This window comes from Pelophylax lessonae (assembly GCF_965119305.1).
Source record: "Pelophylax lessonae genome assembly, chromosome: 12".
In the NCBI taxonomy this organism is placed as follows: domain Eukaryota; kingdom Metazoa; phylum Chordata; class Amphibia; order Anura; family Ranidae; genus Pelophylax; species Pelophylax lessonae.
In genome coordinates this window covers 10,933,448-10,949,373 of record NC_138779.1, presented here as the reverse complement: position 1 = coordinate 10,949,373, position 15,926 = coordinate 10,933,448, and the positions used below count along the sequence as shown (strand labels likewise).

General features: G+C 48.2%; 1 protein-coding gene across 2 annotated transcripts in view; it reads right to left on the bottom strand.

Moving 5' to 3' along the window:
- Positions 1-15,926, bottom strand: part of RNF207 (ring finger protein 207) — a gene marked incomplete at its 5' end in the record, with an annotated part of 137,641 nt that overhangs the window by 12,253 nt on the left and 109,462 nt on the right. The gene's annotated exons all lie outside the window — the stretch shown is intronic.

Below are 15,926 nucleotides of genomic sequence, written 5' to 3'. Positions count from 1 at the left end.
ACAGAAGCCCACCTGAAAAAAAAAATACACCCTCAAAGAGGATTCAGGTCCTCTTAAACAGCAGCCTGCAAAACCTTTGCGGCCAAAGGAAACATCCGCAGATGCCAACACATCCACTTTATAAAATTTTGTAAAAGTGTGCACCGACGACTAGGTGGCCGCCTTGAAAACCTGCGTCACTGACGCCTGATGACGGAAGGCCAGGGTGGCACTAAGCGCCCTAGTAGAGTGCGCCATGACAGGGAAAGGAGGAACCTGACCCCTGACTAAAAAGGCCTGAACCACCGTCTGTCTGATCCATCTGAGGAAGCGGACAACCCTTTTTGAGTTCCATCTGAGAGCACAAATAGTGAGTCTGACTTCCTGAAAGACCCTAATTGCCCAGACCGCATCCAAGGCATGCAAGGCAATTTCCTTCAGATGTTTAGACCTGGGACACAGGGAAGGCAACACAACGTCTTCATTCAAATGAAAGTCAAAGACAACCTGAGGAAGGAACGACGGACATGGGCTAAGAACCACCTTATCCCTGTGAATCACCAGGTAAGGTGAACGACAGGATAACGCCACCAGTTCTGACACCCTGCACTCAGAAGTGATAGCCACTAAAAAGTCCACCTTCTGGGACAACGTAAGCAGGGGAATCTCCCAAATATTTTCAAAGAAAGGCTTTTGCAGAGCTGAAAGCACTAAATTAAGATCCCAAGGTGGCAACTGGAGATGAAACTGTTCCGGATGAAGGGCCCACTCCCCGTGGTCCAACGCCTGCAGACTGAGATAATCCACCTGCCAATTTTCCACCCCGGGAATATGTATAGCGGAGAGGACTGGAACAAACCAACCATTCTGCCCACCTTAGAATGCCGGCTACCTTCAGAGCTGCCAGGACACTTCTTGTGCCCCCCTTGATGATTGACATAAGCCACGGTCGTGGCATTGTCTAAATGACAGCGCAATGGAAAACCCTGAAGACGATCCGTCCAATGATCCAGACACAGTCTGATTGCTCGGAGTTCCAAGACATTGATCGGTCGTCTGGGCTCATACAGCGTCCAGATCCCCTGAGCAGAATGCTTGCCGTGGATGCCTCCCCAGCCAGACAGGCTGGCATCTGTGGTGATCACTCCACTGTCCAACACAAGGGGAGGAAGGATTTTCCCAGCAATAGCGCCGGAGAATGAAGCCACCATATCAAGGACTCCCTCGTTCCCAGACTCAGCTTGATCCGATTTTCCAGAGACTGGGGAGTCTTGTTCCTTTTGGTCAAAATCTCCCTTTGCAGGGACCTTGTATGGAACTGTGCAAAAGGAACCGCCTCAAAGGTAGACACCATCAGGCCCAGCACTTGCATGCAAGTCCGGAGGGATGACCATCTATTGCACAGCGGGAGGCGAAGAAGAAAGAGCACTCTTGCTAAGGCCGAATCCAGAGTCAGGCCCAGATAGTCCAGCTTTGTGGACGGAAACAGAGCAGACTTCTGAAAGTTCAGAATCCAGCCGAACTCCCGCAGAGTTCGTATTGAGATCTCCAGGTTGTCCACCAGAGCAGAGGGAGACTCCGCTCGCAGAAGGAGATTGTCCAAGTAGCCCAATACCCTTATTGGCTTAGCAGGGCTAGCATAGGGTCTAATACTTTTGTGAAGACCCGAGGAGCAAAAGCGAGATCAAAGGCTAACATCGCAAACTAATAATGCTCCTCTCCCATAGCAAGGTGGAGAAAATGCTGGATTACTGGCACACATTGGAATGTGAAGGTAGGCATCCTTGATATCGATAGAGGCGAGGAAATCCCACTGACGTAGGGATGCCAACACCGTTCGAATGGACTCCATTCTGAACTTCTGTACCAGCACAAAGCAGTTTAGCGCTTTGAGGTCCAGGATTGGACGCACTTTGCCTTCCTTCCTGGGGACTGTGAACAGGTTTGAGTAAAAACCCTGAAAACTTAAAGTACCACTTTTGTTAAAAAAAAAAAAAAAACTGAAAACGTTCCAAAGTCGGAACTGGGACAATCACTCCTTGAAGGAACAGGTCTTGTACCGCCCCAAACAGACCTTGTAAGCGGTCTGGGGACAGGCGCAATTTGGAAGGAAAAAATCTTGCTTTGGGACAAGAGTGAAACTCGATCTTGTAGCCGAACCGAATGACTTTATGAACCCACTTGTCTTGCACTAGGGAAGTCCACGGGTCCCAAAACCAGGGAAGACGTCCCCCACCCCCGATACAGGTGAGGGCACACCTTCATGCTGAAGGAGCCTTGTTCAGAAGACCGATCTTGGCTTGCCCAACCAGGTTAGTTTGGATCCTCCTGAAGAGGCCCTAAAAGGCTTTGAGCCCTTGTCAGTCGACCCTTAGGGACAAAAAAACTTCTTATGAGCTGAGAAGGAGGGCCCACGTCTGCGATGAGGTTCCTTGCCCATAGTAGCCTGCGAAAGAAAGGTACTCTTCCCCCGTGAGACCTTTAATGATGTCATACAGGGTAGCTCCAAACACGAGACCTCCTTGGAAAGGAAGATCAGTCAAGGCCTTTTTTGAAGTCTGATCCGCAGACAAGCACTTGAGCCAAAAGACATGCCAAAGGACCACTGCCAAAACAGAGAGGCAAGCCATCAGGAAAGCTGCATCCAAAGAGGCATCAGAGATAAACTGCAGCCCCTGGGCCAGCTGGTCTGCCAGCTCGGCAAAGGCGGGGGGAGCTGTTCCCCCTCCAGGTCATGGCATAAGAGCTTAGCCCACTCGGTCGGAGTTTGCGACACTAGGGCAATGGTGAATACCGGCCTCAGAGCTGAACCAGCCAGAGTGTACATGTGGCAGGCCACAGATTCTGCCTTCCGGTCAGCTGGATCCTTAAAAGGCTGGGGACTCTTCAACCGGAATCATGGTTGCCTTGTTTAATCTGGAAACCGGAGGGTCCACCACCAGCAGCACAGTCCACTTCTTAAGAAGGAACTCCTCATAGTAAAGCGCTTAGGGACTCCACGGGGACGCTTTGGTCACCCCCCTCTTTAGCGACAATTCTGTCAAAATAGGCAGGGAAAGGAAACACCTTTGCCGCTCTGGATGGCTTGTGAGTGCCAAAGGGTACCTGCGCCTCCATCTTCAGGGTCTCATGCACAGATAAAATATGTGCATCCACCAGCGCCTTTTCGTGTGCGGTTGCAGACGTGGAGGAATCATCCTCACTATGAGGGGATTCCAGGCGCGTGGTTGCAGACCCAGCAGGGTGACCCAAGTTTGCGCAGCCAAATCAGATTCAGGATCTGATTAGACAGGGAAAGGCGGGGGGCGCTTTTTGCTAGCCCATCGCCTGAGAGCCACCTCCACCCGCGACACAAGGGACTCCAGGACCGCCATCAGTGCATGGATGGTTGGGACTCGGAGGGCCCCGCAGCCTCAGAGAAGGGATCAGGTGGGGAAATGTGCTCAAAGACTCCATGAATCACCAGGGGGACCCCACAAAAAGTGTAAAACACTGCTAAGTGACAACCCCCACCACGCTGGCAGCACCACCCAGTCGCCAGGCACAAAGCACCAGCGATCCTCAGCAGAGAGGGAGAGGACCCTACCATACTCACCACCTGCAGAGACAAGCACCTGCAGTCACCAGGATAACGTACACTACACATGCGGTGATCAGGAAGTAAAATGATCCAAGAGTCAGCACCAGAGGATGAGGAAGGGCTCCCACCGCCAAAATCGCCGCCCACAGGGCTCCACTGTCATGGCTGCCGCTATTTTCAATAGCAAGCCACAGTAAAATGGCCGCCGGACTACACAAACATGGCTGTCACGTATAGAACACAAAGGCTACAATAAAATGGCAGCCCCGCGCGGCACCACAGGGCATACAGGGACCCAGGATTTTGAGACCAGGCCTCAAGGACAGATCTGGGCAGGCCGGGGGGGGGGGCCTTGGCAGGAGCCCCCACCAGGTACAACCCCCCCCCGCACAGTCGATCGTCCGACCCCCATCGCCAGTCAGCGCACCTGGCCCCACCCCAGGAAAGTGGCCAGACCACACAAACAGCCGCAGCGTATGCGGAAAAGAGGGGGGGGGGGGGCAGGATGAGGGACTCAGCAAGGGAAGTGCCTGCAGGAAGGAGGGGAATCCGGGGTCCGACTGTCCCAAGGAGGGGCCCACGTCCACCCCAAAACCCTCCAGGGGGAGAGGGGGGCAGCTACTCACTATACCAGGAACCAGGCAGGCACAGCTCCAGATACAACCCCTCTCCATCAAAATGGGTGGGGGGTGGGCTGTCGACCAGGAGGAACACTGCAACTCAGGCCGAGAACCAGTCTTATGCGACCTCTCGAGGCGTTTAACTCGCAGGCCAGCCCCCGTTTAGTGGGGCTATGTCGCGGCCAACCTAGCACGGAGCTGAGGTCTGCGCGCGTAGATTGTAGATCTCACAGGACCAGAGATCCCAGCAAGGAACTAGGTCCTTACTCCTGACCAGGCAGAAACGGAGTGCCTATAGCAGAGAGGAAGTATACCCCCTGGGACTGCCTATGGGCCTAGCCAGACTTTTTTCTGCCTAGTGTTCTACTCCTGTAGGCAAGGCCGCCATCAGGGGGGTACAGCCCATACACTTGTAAGGGGCCCGAGCATCTGGACGGGCCCAGCGAGGATGGGAAAAGGCGGGTGTGGGTGCAGCGGTGCTCCGTGACTGCCCTGGGTTTTTGAGTGCGAGTCGGCAGATGCTGCGTCTCTGTGTCATTGAGCTCACATCGGTCTCTTTACTGCCACCTCTGGCTACTTCCTGCATTTGCACTCCTGGTCTGTGCTGCCTGTACTGTATCCCGGACTGCAGCTCCTCTCTGTGTCACGGACACATAGGGGAAACAAGAGCAGGAGATGGGAAGACCACCTTACAAGTAAGGGCTGTTGTACAACTGAAGGGGGGTTGTGTACATGTGTGTCTGTGTGTCTCTTTATGTATATGTGTGTGTGTGCATGTGTGTATGTATGTACGTGTGTGTGTGTACACATATCTGTGTGTGTCTGTGTGTGTACATGGGGGTGGGTGGGTGTCTGTGAGTACGTGTGTGTGTGTGCGTACATGTCTGTGTGCGTACATGTCTGTGTGTGTATGTATGTACATGTCTGTGTGTGTATGTATGTACATGTCTGTGAGTGTACATGTGACTGTGCGTGTGTGTGTGTACATGTCTGTGAGTGTACATGTGTGTGTACATGTGACTGTGCGTGTGTGTGCGTACATGTCTGTGTGTGTATATATCTGTGAGTGTACATGTGTGTGCCTAAAGCTGTGTAAGGGGCCCCACAGTTTCTGATGGCTGCCCTGCCTGTAGGGGTCAGTATAACCCCAATGGGTATGAATACCAGGAGCTTTGTCCATCAATGAACGAAAGAGAAAAAGGATTTTTGCCTTCAGTTCTGATTTACTGAAGTTGGCACAATATCGCCTCATTCACTAATCTAAAGGGGAATTCTCCTTGCAAGTAAACATGCTCTACTCCTTTGCCTTCCCTGAGTCCTCCCCTCCCCCCTTCGACTTGCTAATACATTTTTTAACCAAAACTTTGTTTCTATTACAGTTTTTTAGTCCCAATGATGTCATCACTGGGTCTCTGTGCTGCTCTATCTTTATGCAATGTAGGCAGATCATGGCTTCTGGGAGGGGCCGGCACGGTGCTGTACATAGCTTCCTGCCTCATTACTCCTCTGAAATGCCCTCAGCCCTGACACAAGCCGTGGGCTGGCTCATGGTAGAGGTTATGCAAATATTATAGGTCTTGATAGGTGGGGGTCAGTCTGGAGGAGTGGGCGTTCCTAGGCAGAGTGTATTTGCATGAAGACCGCCCCCTAGGTAAAGCACATGTGTGATGCTGAGAAAGAACGTAAATCCAATGAATGAAAGGGGCGGGCCAGGGACAGTCAGACTGGGGAGGAAACGACTACAGTAAACCCCCCCTCCATTGCGGGGGTTACGTTCCGGACCCAGCCGCGAAAAGTGAAAATCCGCGAAATAGAAAAACCCTATTAAAATGCATTGTAGGCATGTTTTTTTTACTGTCACTGTACGTGTAAAAGCATTTTAAGGTCTTTAACCGCTTTACCACTGGTCACTGTGCTGCTACTGCAGCACAGTGGCTCGTTATCGTCTGGCGACGTAGGTCTACGTCACCAGACATTCCCCTCTTTCGGCGGCGTGCGCGCGCCGCCGGAGGCTCGCTCCCGCTGTTTTCAGTTACAGCGGAAATCAAGCCAGGGGAGGAGCGGCGGCCACCGCTCTTCCCCGTTTATCGGGGAATCTAGTTTGGAGATCCGCCCGCCTGTGTAAACAGAGCGGGCGGATCTCCTAAGTGACAGGCAGGGTCAGATTGCAGGGTTCAGCATAGCTGAACCCTGGATCTGTCCCTGTGTCACACAGTCACCTCCCCCCCCACACGTTAGTTAGTAAGCACCAGGCATACATTAACCCCTCCCTCTCCAATAAAATTAACCCCTTCCCTGCCAGTGTCATTTTTACAGTAACAGTGCATATATATAGCACTGATTACTGTAGTAATGTCACTGGCCCCCCCAAAAGTGTCAAAAATGTCAGTCAAGGGTCCGATCTGTCCGCCGCAATGTCGCAGTCCCGCAAAAAAAAATCGCAGATCGCCGCCATTACTCGTTAAAAAAAAAACACCAAAAATGACAAAAATCTTTCCCTTAGTTAGTAAACGCAATAACTTTTGCGCAAACCAATCAAAATACGCTTATTGCGATTTTTTTTACCAAACATAGGTAGCAGAAAACAAATTGGCCAAAAATGTAAAAAAAAATTGGTTTTTACATCTTTTTTGGGGGGAATTTCATATAAAAAAATGTTAAAAATAATGTATTTTTAGACAAATGTAGCTTATCATTGTATGGATTGAGCACCTTTAACCACTTTACCACCGGAGGATTTTGCTGTCTTACATCCAGGCCACTTTTTGCGATTCGGCGCTGTGCGACTTTAACTGACAATTGCGCGGTCATGCGACGCCGTACCCAAACGTAATTTACGTCCTTTTTTTTACCACAAACAGAGCTTTCTTTTGGTGGTCTTTGATCACCTGTGCGATTTTTACTTTTTGCGCTATAAACAAAAAAAGAGCGTTTATTTTGAAAAAATAACAATATATATTGATACACATTGTTAAAAACATTTCATAATCAAAATATACAGTATATACGTTTTAAACACGGTCTCATTGTTATTTCCACAGCGATATAACTGTGTCAACTCCCAACATGTTTCGCAGTGTGAGGCTTCTTCAAGAAATAACCTCTAGTGTTCTGAAAACAGTATCAGGAGCTTCAGGGCAAACAGGGAGTCAGTGCCACAAGACTGGTGCTGCTTAGACAAAGAAAATCTTATACATGCTGCCTGGGCGTCCGTGCGATCTCATATCAAGAGCCGAGTAAATGAAAAATCAAAAGACATAAATATAGAACAATTGAAAAAACGACAATAAATACAGAAGAATTATAAAGGGTAAACTACCTTTCTTAAAGGGTCAGCTAGAATTGGCCAACACTGTGAATTTACAATCTCATTAACCATATAACAAATAATATATAGACACTAAGAAATACGCTTTCCGGCCACTTTATTAGGTCCTCCTTGCTAGTAGCGGGTTGGACCCCCCTTTTGCCTTCATTCTTGATGGCATAGATACAACAAGGGGCGGGAAACGTTCCTCAGAGATTTTGTTCCATAGTGACATGATAGCATCACACAGTTGCTGCAGATTTGTTGGCTGCACATCCATGATGCCAATCTCCCTTTCCACCACATCCCAAAGGTGGTCTATTGGATGAGATGTGGGGAGTGTGGAGGCCATTGGAGGACAGTGACCTCATTGTCATGGTGAAGAAACCAGTGGTGAGATGATTGGAGCTTTGTGCCATGGTGCATTATCCTGCTGGAAGGAGCCATCAGAAGATGGGGACTCTGTAGTCATAAAGGGATGGACATGGTCAGCAACAATACTCAGGTAGGGGGTGGTGATTATACCATGCTCAGTTGGTACTAAGGGGCCCAAAGTGTGCCAAGAAAATATCCCCCTCCCCATTACACCACCACCACCAGCCTGAACCGTTACCCCTCCCCCCTCCTCCCCCACACCATTACACCACCAGCCAGAACCATTACCCCCCCTCCTCCCCCACACCATTACACCACCACCACCAGCCTGAACCATTACCCCCCCCTCCTCCTCCCCCACACCATTACACCACCACCACCAGCCTGAACCATTACCCCCCCCCCTCCTCCTCCCCCACACCATTACACCACCAGCCTGAACCATCACCCCCCCCCCCTCCCCCACACCATTACACCACCACCACCAGCCTGAACCATTACCCCCCCCCCCTCCTCCTCCCCCACACCATTACACCACCAGCCTGAACCATCACCCCCCCCTCCCCCACACCATTACACCACCACCACCAGCCTGAACCGTTACCTCCCCCCCTCCTCCCCCACACCATTACACCACCACCACTAGCCTGAACCATCACCCCCCCCCCCCTCCTCCCCCACACCATTACACCACCAGCCTGAACCGGTGATAGAAGGCAGGATGGATCCATGTGCCAAAATCTGACCCCACCATCTGAATGTCGCAGCTGAAATGCAGACTCATCAGAGCAAAGTTTTTCCAATTTTGGTGATCCTGTGCGAATTGTAGACTCAGTTTCCTGTTCTTAGCTGACAGGAGTGGCGCCCGATGTGGTCGCCTGCTGCTGTAGTACATCTGCTTCAAGGTTGGATGTGTTGTGCTTTCAGAGGTGGTATTCTGCATACCTTGGATGTAACGAGTGGTTATTTGAGTTACTGTTGCCTTTCTATCATCTGTAACCAGTCTGCCCATTCTCCTCTGACTTCAACAAGGCATTTTCCTCCACACAACTGCCACTCACTGGATATTTTCTCTTTTTCCCACCATTCTCTGCAAACCCGAGAGATAATTCTGTGTGAAAATCCCAGAAATACTCAGACCGGCCCGTCTGCCACCAACAACCATCCCACGTTCAAAGTATTTAAATCCCCTTTCTTCCCCATTCTGATGCTTGGTTTGAACTTCAGCAAGTCGTCTTCACCACGTCTACAGTATATCCCCAATTGGACCTAAGTACACATTACTGGAGTGAAACATTAAGCTGCCTTTACATTGTTACAACCCTATATTAATTTAGTAAAATAGCCGATACTGGGGGGGGTTATTTCTTAAATATACAGTATATATAAGCAGGGTTTTTTTCTCAGAGAATAGGTGCAGGAACTCCCTCCTTCGGAGTCACCCCTGGTCTCCGCCCCCTACCCACCTCTAAGAACTGTCCCTTAGTTTCACCCTCTACCCGCCTCCCAGTACAGCCCCTTTTAGAGAATACAGAACCAAGTATCATTTTGTGGTGCTAAATAATTTGTATGGAGTTTGGTAATAATAACAAGAAAAGCACTAAAATAGATCCTCTGCTGCCAGCAACATTAGAACCCTCCCAGCAACAATAGACCCCCCTATCAAAAATAGATCCCCCACAACAAAAGACCCCACCCCAGCAACAATAGATTCCCCACACATCAATAGACCCCCCACGTAAAAGCAATGGACCACACACAACAAAACACCGCACCCAGCAACAAAAGATCGACCCCAGCAACATTAGACCCCCCAGCAGAAACAACAGATCTCCCAGCAGCCAGCATTATTAGACCCTCCAGCAGCAAGAGACCTACCAGCAACATAAGATCCACCAGCAACAATAGACCCTCACTCAAAGACAGATCCCCACCAGTGACAATAAATCCCCCCAGCAGCCAGCATCATCAATAGACCCTCCAGCAGACTCCACACCCCTTTCTATTACATACATTCAGTGCTAGAGGTGCCGGAACTGCGTTCCTGCTGAAAAAAATCCCTGTATATAAGGAAGATAGTCTTGCAATCACAGAAAGAGCCAGAAATGTACGGTTTCATTGAGGCCTGGATATCGAGTAGCAAGCCTGGTATATGAAATCATTTTGAGATTTGTCTGCCTTGTAAATTGATCTATGACAAATCATAGGTTAGCATGACAAGGCCAATGCTGTGAATGTTTCATTTTGTTGATATTGTGATCTATTTGTAGGTCATGCTAGCTTGATGTTCATCTCTTCTTTTTCTGATACTGTTTTCAGAACACTATCGGTTACTTCTCCCCCTGAAGAAGCCTCGCAGGGCGAAACATTTTGGGAGTTTACACAGTTATACCGCTGTGGAAATAAATACAAGACCATGTTTAGAATGTACAGTATATGTTTCTATTATGAAATGTTTTTAACAATGTGTATCAATAAATACAGTAATGTATTTTTACACAAATGTAGTTTATCGTCATTTGTATTGAGAACCTTTAACCACTTGCCGACCGCTCACGTTGCTGCTACTGCAGCAGAGTGGCTCGGCTGGGTCTGGTGACGTAGACCTACGTCGCCAGATACCTCCCTCTCTCGGCTGCGCGCGTGCACCGCCGGGGGCTCGCTACCGCTGTGTTTAGATGGTTTAGACACAGTGGGAGTCGGACCAGGGGAGGAGAGGCGGTGATCACCACCGCTCTTCCCCGATCATCGAGGAAAGACTGAGGAAATCTGCCCGCTTGTGTAAACAAAGCGGGCGGATCTCCTCTGTGACAGGCAGGGACAGATTACAGGATTCAGCATAGCTCAACATGCGATCTGTGTCTGTGTCCCAGAACTCCCTCCCCCCACACATGTCAGTAAGCATGAGGAATACATTTAACCCCTTGATCAACAACAGTGTTAACCCCTTCCCTGCCAGTGTCATTAGTACAGTGACAGTGCCTATTTTTAGCACTGATTACTGTAGTAATGTCACTGGTCCCCCCAAAAGTGTCAAAAATGTCAGTTAGGGGTCCAATCTGTCCGCTGCAATGTCGCAGTCCCGCAAAAAAAAAAAAAATCGCAGATCGCCGCCATTACTAGAAATACATTTAACCCCTTGATCAACAACAGTGTTAACCCCTTCCCTGCCAGTGTCATTAGTACAGTGACAGTGCCTATTTTTAGCACTGATTACTGTAGTAATGTCACTGGTCCCCCCAAAAGTGTCAAAAATGTCAGTTAGGGGTCCAATCTGTCCGCTGCAATGTCGCAGTCCCGCAAAAAAAAAAAAAAAATCGCAGATCGCCGCCATTACTAGAAATACATTTAACCCCTTGATCAACAACAGTGTTAACCCCTTCCCTGCCAGTGTCATTAGTACAGTGACAGTGCCTATTTTTAGCACTGATTACTGTAGTAATGTCACTGGTCCCCCCAAAAGTGTCAAAAATGTCAGTTAGGGGTCCAATCTGTCCGCTGCAATGTCGCAGTCCCGCAAAAAAAAAAAAAATCGCAGATCGCCGCCATTACTAGAAATACATTTAACCCCTTGATCAACAACAGTGTTAACCCCTTCCCTGCCAGTGTCATTAGTACAGTGACAGTGCATATTTTTAGCACTGATTACTGTAGTAATGTCACTGGTCCCCCCAAAAGTGTCAAAAATGTCAGTTAGGGGTCCAATCTGTCCGCCGCAATGTCGCAGTCCCGCAAAAAAAAAAAAAAAAAAAAAATCGCAGATCGCCGCCATTACTAGAAAAAAAATAAACAATAAAAATGACAAATTTTTCCCGTAGTTAGTAAACGCGATAACTTTTGCGCAAACCAATCAAAATACGCTTATTGTGATTTTTTTTAACAAAAATATGTAGCAGAAAACAAATTGGCCTAAAATGTTAAAAAATTTTGATTTGTAAATTTTTTTGGTGGGAATGTTATATATTAGAATGTGAAAAATATTGTTTTTTTTTTTTCAAAATTGTCGCTCTTTTTTAAAAAAAGTAAAAATCGCACAGGTGATCAAATACCACCAAAAGAAAGCTCTATTTGTGGGGGAAAAAAGGACATACCGTACATTTAATTTGGGTGCAGCGTCGCATGACCGCGCAATTGTCCGTTAAATTAACGCAGTGCCGAATCGCAAAATAGGGCTTGGTCAGGAATGGGGTAAAATCTTCTGGTCTTCAAGCGGTTAAAAATACGCTCATTGAGAATTTTTTTGTCAAAGACATGGAGCTAAATACATTTTGGCCTAAATATATGACAAAAATTGAATATATTGGATATTTTTTAACTGTCAAAGTAGAAAATGTCAATGTCAAAATTTTCGCGTTTTTTTATTAATATTTCAAAAAATGAAAAGCGCAGAGGTTATCAAATACCACCAAAAGGAAGCTCTGTTTGTGGGGAAAAAAGGATGTAAATTTCGTTTGGGTACAGCGTTGCACGACCGCGCAATTGTCAGTTAAATTCGCACAGTGCCAAGTTGAAAAAAGTGGCCTGGACGTTAAGCAGGAAAATCCTCCGGTGGTAAAGTGGTTAAAGTCCCACTACCTGTTTCCAAGTTTCCTATACCAAGGGATGCGGTGCCTTTTATTGGTGGTCATTCACCCACACCATTAACATATCTCTATAGTGTGTACAGTACCTTAAAAAAGTATTCACACCCCTTGAAATTTTCCACATTTTGTCATGTTACAACCAAAAACGTAAATGTATTTTATTGGGATTTTTATGTGATAGACCGACACAAAGTGTCACATAATTGAGAAGTGGAAGGAAAATGATAAATGATACAAATAAATCTGTGAAAAGTGTGGCTGCATTTGTATTCACCCCCCTTTACTCTGATAGCCTAACTAAAATCTAGTGGAACCAATTGCCTTCAGAAGTCACCAAAGTGTAATTTAATCTCAGTATAAATACAGCTGTTCTGTGAAGCCCTCAGAGGTTTGTTAGAGAACCTTAGTGAACAAACAGCATCATGAAGGCCAAGGAACACAGCAGACAGGTCAGGGGATAAAGTTGTGGAGAAGTGTAAAGCAGGGTTAGGTTATATGAAAAATCTCCCAAGCTTTGAAGATCTCACGGAGCGCTGTTCAATCCATCATGGGAAAATGGAAAGAGTATGGCACAACTGCAACCCTACCAAGACATGGCCATCCACCTAAACTGACCAGCCAGGCCCCTACCAAGACATGGCCGTCCACCTAAACTGACCGGCCGGGCAAGGAGAGCATTCATCAGAGAAGCAGCCAAGAGGTCCATGGGAACTCTGGGGGAACTGCAGAGATCCACAGCCCAGGTGGGAGAATCTGTCCACAGGACAACTATTAGTCGTGCGCTCCACAAATCTGCCCTTTATGGAAGAGTGAGAAGAAGAAAGCCATTGGTGGAAGAAATCCATAAGAAGTCCTGTTTGTAGTTTGTGAGAAGCCATGTGGGGGACACAGCAAACATGTGGAAGAAGGAGCTCTGCTCAGATGAGACCAAAATTCAACTTTTTGGCCTAAAAGTAAAACACTATGTGTGGGGGAAAACTTACACTGCACATCACCCTGAACACACCATCCCCACTGTGAAACATGGTGGTGGCAGCATCATGGTGTGGGGATGCTTTTCTTCAGCAGGGACAGGGAAGCTGGTCAGAGTTGATGGGAAGATGGATGGAGCCAAATACAGGGCAATCTTAGAAGAAAACCTGTTATAGTCTGCAAAAGACTTGAGACTGGGGCGGAGGTTCACCTTCCAGCAGGACAACGACCCGAAACATCCAGCCAGAGCTACAATGGAATGGTTTACATCAAAGCATATTCATGTGTTAGAATGGCCCAGTCACAGTCCAGACCTAAATCACATTGAGAATCTGTGGTAAGACTTGAAAATTGCTGCTCACAGACGCTCTCCATCCAATCTGACAGAGCTTGAGATATTCTGCAAAGAAGAATGGGCAGAAATGTCCTCTCTAGATGTGCAAAGCTGGTAGGGACATCCCCAAAAAGACTTACAGCTGTAATTGCAAGGAAAGGCGGTTCTACTAAGTATTGACTCCTGGGGGGGGGGGGGGGGTGGAGGGTGAATACAAATGCAGCCACACTTTTCACAGATTTATTTGTAAAAAATGTGAAAACCATTTATCATTTTCCTTCCACTTCACAATTACGGCCACTTTGTGTCGGTCTATCACATAAAGTCCCAATAAAATACTTTTACCTTTTTGGTTCTAACATAACAAAATGTGGAAAATTTCAAGGGGTGTGAATACTTTTTCAAGGCAGTGTAAGTCAGTGCTTTAAGTGGGCCGGTACGCACCGGTACCCAGTACCACCACTTCCGAATAAAGCTCTTGAGCGTACCGCCACCTCTCCGTGCGCCCAGAACGTGCTTTTAGCGTACTGGTACTCACACTCTCCAGTCCACGGTCCACCACACAGCAGCGCGGCGGAGCTGAAAGCTTCTCTTGTAGTCCCACCGCCGTGCCGCTGGCCTATACAGCAGCCGCAGTGTAAACAGTGAGTGCACTGGTTGCTATCGCCGCCTGTCCTGTCCTGAGGAGAGGAGGAGAGCGAGGCCCCAGCATCCACAGCAGAGCCTCCTTCCTCCTCCACGTGCGCTAAGAGTGCTGGCTCCACCCACCTCCTCCCTCCAGCAGCTTCTCCAAGCCAGGCGTCCAGCAACGAGGAGAATCTCCGTGTGTGACAAACAGTGACTGGAACTGCGGGAAAGGTAAGTATTTACTTTCTTCTTCGGAGGTATACCTCTTATTCCGACATTTACAGCATTTTGTGAGTCTTTTAAACATTTTTAACCACTTCAATACCGGGCACTTTCACCCCCTTCCTACCCAGGCCAATTTTCCCCTTTTAGCGTGGTTGCATTTTGAATGACAATTGCGCGGTCATGCAACACTGTACCTACACCAAATTTATGTAATTTCCCCCCCACAAATAGAGCTTTCTTTTGGTGGTATTTCATCACCTCTGGGTTTTTTCCTTTTTGCTAAACAAATAAAAAAAGACCGAAAAATTTGAAAAAAATAAGCTTTTTTGTTTATGTTATACAATTTTGTAAATAAATATGTTTTTTCCTGCACTGATGAGACTGCACTGACAGGCACTGATGGGGTGGCACTGATAGGCGGCACTGATATGCAGCATTGGTGGGCACTGATAGGCGGCACTGATAGGCGGCATTGATGGGCACTGATAGGTGGCACTGACGGACACTGATAGGTGGCACTAATGGGCACTGATAGGCGGCACTAGTGGGCACTGATAGGCGGCACTGGTGGGCAATAGTGGGCAGCACTGATGGGGAGGGCAATGGGGGGCTCCCTGAGCCCTGATTGCCATCCCTGGGGTCACAGGTGGGCATCCCTGGGGTCATAGGTGGGCATCCCTGGTGGTTCTAGTGGCACCCCCCCCCCGTTGAGGGTCTGCACTGGTAATCAATGATCTGATTGCCAGTGCCGAACCCCCCCCGTCAGGGGAGCCGCCGATCGGCGCTCCTTTGGTCGTGCCTGTCAGGCCGATCAACGGCTCTTCCTGTTTACTATGTGACCAGCCGTGATTGGACACGGCTGGTCACATGGTAGAGAGCCTACGTCAGTAGGCTCTTTACCGAGATCGGAGATGCAGGGAGTCAGGCTGACACCTCGCATCACCGATCGCCGGGGGGCGCGCAGAGCTGTATTATCCTGCCGCCGTCATATGACGTCCGGTCAGGATAATACAACCACAATCCCGCCGTCAATTTGCTATAGGGCGGGCGGGATGTGGTTAATATAATGTGATGATTAACACTACCTTGCTGTTCCGTAAAGCAGTAAAAAATAATTTAAGTAAATGTAAGCTTTATGGCACGTTGGAAACAAAATGCTCTATTCTATTATGAAATACAAAGGTGAACAAAACGTGGTGGCATCTAAGAATACTTGACTGGTTTATTATAATAAGCAGTTGTTTAACCTGTTCAGATAGCTGTGCAGCCCAAGAGTGCTGTAAAATGTCCAGACTCCTCCCTCTGCTCTCCAAACACCTTCTCC